Raw genomic sequence first — 5042 nt, forward strand, 5'->3', positions numbered from 1 at the left:
TTGGAACCAATCGGTCCCTTACGGAATAGCGCATAAACTGGGGTTTAAGATTCTGTCACTCTCGCAACCCATCATCTAATTGCTACTCCACAATGCATTCCCTTAGGCCCAAATATGGTGAAGTGTCATGTAGTTGACGTTCACATGACACCACTATGGGAATCACAACATACATACTATCAAAATATCGAACACATATCAAGTTCACATGATTACTTGCAACACGATTTCTCTTGTGACCTCAAGAACAAAAGTAACTACTCACAAATGATAATCATGCTCAAGATCAGAGGGGTATTAAATACCATATGGGTTTTGAACATATAATCTTCCACCAAATAAACCATATAGTAATCAACTACAAGATGTAATCAACACTAGTAGTCACCCACAAGCACCAATCTATAGTTACGGTAATAAGATTGAACACAAGAGATGAACTAGGGTTGGAGATGAGATGGTGCTGCTGAAGATGTTGATGAAGAGTGCCCTCCCCAAGATGGGAGAGTTGTTGGTGATGATAAGGATGATGATTTCCCCCTCTGGGAGGGAAGTTCCCAGGCGGAATCGCTCTGCCAGAGGGCGAAAGTGCTCCTGCCCAAGTTCCGCCTCGAGACGGCAACACTCCATCCCTAAAGTCCTCTCCTTATATTTTTCTAGGTCAAAATGACTTATATACAAGAAGATGGGCACCGGAGGTGGGCCTGGGTCAGCACAGCCCACCAGGGAGCGCCTGGGCTCCCTGGCGCGCCCAGGTGGGTTGTGCCCACCTAGTGGGCCTCCTCTCGTACTTATTTGCTCCAATATTCTTCATATATTCCATAAAAATTCTCCGGAAGTTTCAGCTTGTTTGGAGTTGTGCAGAATAGGTAGCTTGACGTAGCTTTTCCAGCTCTAGATTTCCAGCAGGCGGAATTCTCCCTCTTTGTGTATACCTTGCATATTATGAGAGAAAAGGCATGAATTACTCCAAAAAGCATTATTATGAATAAAAAATCATAAATAACAGTAGGAAAACATGATGCAAAATGGACGTATCTACTCCTCCAACCTTAGACCTCGCTTGTCCTCAAGCATAAACAGAAATCTAATAACATGTCCACATAATTAGAGAGAGAGAGGTGTCGATAAAAACAAAATACGGACAAAGAAGCATCATGTTCATTATTATAACAGCAACAAACTTAAACATAAGACTTTTATCAAAGAACTTTTATTATAGACTTCTCATGAATAAGTGATAATTCATCACACTATTGAAGTATAAAGCAAAAAATCTATTGGAAACCAACAAACTATGTTCTCAGTCAACTTTGCAACTATAGTTCATCGTCTTTTTAGGAAGGGTCATGTGTCCGAGCCTTTAGGCAAGTCCACATACTCAACCATCATATAGTCTTCCATGATTGCTAACACTAACCGCGTACACATGAGCAAAACGTTTCAACCAGACACATAGAAAGATAGGGGCTTGTAGTTTCCCCTCCCAATGTATTCACCTCAAGGGTGATGTCAACAATAATAACTCATGCTATCTATATTCAGCTGGACATATGTGCCTAGATCTTTCCTCACCACATGATGCTTGCCAAAGGAGAAAATAAAAAAGGAATAGAGGGAAAACTTTGACTCTTTGCATAAAAGTAAATACATAAAAATAAAAGATAGGCCCTTCGCAGAGGGAAGCAGAGGTTTCCATGCACTTATTTGTTTCTATGCTCAACACCTTAACGCAAGAGAACATCATGTTGCATTGCCCCTTGTGATAGCGACCTTTGTTATGCAGTTTGTCGCTTTTACTCTTCACCATCACAAGTTTGTGGAACGCTCAATTTTCTCTTACACTAAATGATCTCACACTTTTAGAAGGAATTTTTATTTCCTTTTTGCACCAATGAAAACTTACTTGAGGGATCTTGCTCAGTCCCTAGGTAGGTATGCTGGACTCTTGAAAATAAGATTTGGGTTTAAGGGTTTTTGGATGCACAAGTAGTATGTCTACTTAGTGCGGAATTTTTGGCTAGCAAAGGTAGGGGCAAGCACCACATGTTAAAGGATCTAAGACAATATGACTTCTGTGTGAATATAAACAAACATGAACCATTAGGTTGTCTTCCCTGTCCAACATCAACAATTTTGGCATATAATATTTTGATGAGGGCTCACAATCACAAAAAATTTCTAGGATAGTATATTTATATGTGAATCTTCTCTTCCCTTATTAATTCTTTCATGAGTTGCATCATTGACTAATGCTATGTTTGTCAATCTCTAATAAAATTTTCTACTTGTACTTTTCCATATCTGGTGTCATCACCTACCATAAGATCAGCATATGATCTTTTTCATTTATTTCCTTTCTTTCATTTATTTCCGTTCTTTTAATTGCAACATGAAAATAAAGATAGCAAAAACTCAAACTAAACTTTATTATATATCTCACACATGATTACAAGGATAGATCAGTAAGCAAACTCTCAAAAAGAAAGGATCGAACTAAACTTTTATTCATCTAAAGCAAAAGATCGAACTAAAATAAGTAAAGGCAAAAGATAGTGTGGATGATATGATACCGGGGCACCTCCCCCAAGTTTGGCGGAAGCCAAGGGGAGTGCTCATACCCAATACTCAATGCCCTTTTAGTGATGAAGAATAAGGTGGTGGTGATGAAGAAATCATGTCCTTGAGGATCAAGAGATTCTCCAATTGACGAATGATGCTCCGTAGGTGGATGATGTGCTCTCGATGCAAAATATTTTCACGGCTGAGATACTTATTTTGCACCCGAACCGTTTCAATGATGCGAAAGTCTTAAATCTCAGTAGGAGTAAGATGAGCATAGTAAGGTTTAAGGATATATTCCTCTTCCCCCTCGGCTGGCAGTGCTTGCTCGAAGACCGGAGGTTAATCTCCGGTAACCTCCTTCCTCTCGTCTCCCTTGATGGCTTCTGCGGGATTTTCTCTCTTCAGCTTGATCTTCATCAACCAAGCATCCTCTTCCACGTTGTTGGAGGAAGAAGAAGACATGATGCCTGACTCAACAGATCTGACCGAAAACAGCAAGAAAAGAGAACTGTGGATTTCTCCATGATACGGTGGTCAACAGGTTCGGGGGGTATATAAAGATTTTTTATCTTGGGAAACAAGCAAGCTGTAGAAAAACGGAGTCCGGAAGGTACCCCAGGTGGGCACAACCCACCTGGGCGCGCCTGGCCCTAGTGTCTTGCGCCCACCATGGTACGCTTCCTGGAAGTTTCTTATTTTCCTATTTTTCTAAATATTCCAAAACTGACAAAAATATTTTTGCGGATTCTTCGAAGTCCGTTTACTTACCATATCACGTACCTCCTTATTTTTACGATTCTGGAGTCTTCCGGAAGGACTCTATCATGCCCAATATGTGAATCTATCCTAAAGGAACTCGAAGGTCCCACCAAGGATAGAACCGCATATTGACACACTATTGCAAGGTGGATATCATTACAACGTACCATTACATAATAGTTGGGATACATACAAGTCATACAAATGCCGCAAGAATACATCAATACATCAATACATCGAGCAACATCCGACTACAGATGAAACACAAACAGAAACTCAAATGACATCCACCCTGCTAGCCCAGGTTGCCGACCAACAACATAACCCAAGATTGACGAAGAAGAAGAAGAACTCCAACACAAGCAAAACATCGCTCTCGCATCATGATCATCGCATTACCAGTACATGCAACTGTTGGTGTAGTAAATTGTGAGCCACGAGGACTCTGCAATCCCACTACCATGGGTATCAAGACTAGCAAAGCTTAATGGGTATGGAAGGGGTAAAGTGGTGAGGTTGCAACATCGACTAAGCAATGTATGGTGGCTAACTTATGAATACAAGAGTAAGATGAGAAACTACACAAACGGTCACAAATTAGTAACGATCAATAAGTGATCCTAAACTACTTACGTTCAAGCATAACCCAATCATGTTCTCCTCTCTAACTTCCCCGAAAATAGATAATCATGGTTACGCAACGCGGTTCGTGTATTTTAAATTGAGTTTACTTCAAGTCTTCTACAACCGGATATTAACAAATTCCCATCTGACACATAACCGCGGGCATGACTGTAACACCCCGGATGTAACTTTCCCTATTTGTACTCCAACTCTTGCCGTTTCCGACGTTAAGTTATATTTATTTCTCGGGTTCGGGTCTTTGTCTCCGTTTGTTGTTTTCGTTTTCATGCATCTCATATCATGTCATCATGTGCATTGCATTTGCATACGTGTTCATCTCATGCGTTCGAGCATTTTCCCGTTGTCCGTTTTGCATTTCGGCGCTTCGTTCTCCTCCGGTGGTCATTTCTAGCTTTCTTTCGTGTGTGGGGATTAAACATTTCTGGATTGGACCGAGACTTGCCAAGCGGCCTTGGTTTACTACCGGTAGATCGCCTGTCAAGTTTCGTATCATTTGGACTTCGTTTGATACTCCAACGGGTATCCGAGGGACCGAAAGGTCTCGTGTGTGTTGCAGCCCAACACCCCTCCAATTTGGCCCAAAACCCACCAAATAGAGCGTTCGATCACGATCGCGTGGCCGAAAACCGCACCTCATTTGGACTCTCCTAGCTCCACTTATGCCTATAAATAGCCCCCTCTGAAATCATCGTTGTCCTCTTCCCCCGAAACCCTAAACCCTCTCTCTCCACGCGCCGGACAACGTCCGCCGGTGCCGGACGCGTCCACTTCGCCCCACCGCCGCCACGTGGCGCGCCCCCACTGGCCCGGCCGCATCTCCCCGCCGCCGGCCCGCAAACCCGCCGCGGGCCCTCCCCGGCCCGAAGGCGCCGCCACCCATGCCCGCTCGTCCCCGCCACCAGGGCGCGCCCGCGCCGCCGTCCTCTTCCCCGAGGCGCCGCCCGGTGCAGCCGACCGCCGCCACCGACGCCAAGGCTCGCCGCCGCCACAAGACCTCGCCGCCGCCACGGGAGCTCGCCGGAGCCGCCTCCCCACGCCTTCCTCCGCCACCCCGCGCCGGGATCCGGCCGGAT

This window comes from Triticum urartu, chromosome 2A (assembly GCF_056163025.1).
Source record: "Triticum urartu cultivar PI428250 chromosome 2A, HENAU_Tu73, whole genome shotgun sequence".
In the NCBI taxonomy this organism is placed as follows: Eukaryota; Viridiplantae; Streptophyta; class Magnoliopsida; order Poales; family Poaceae; genus Triticum; species Triticum urartu.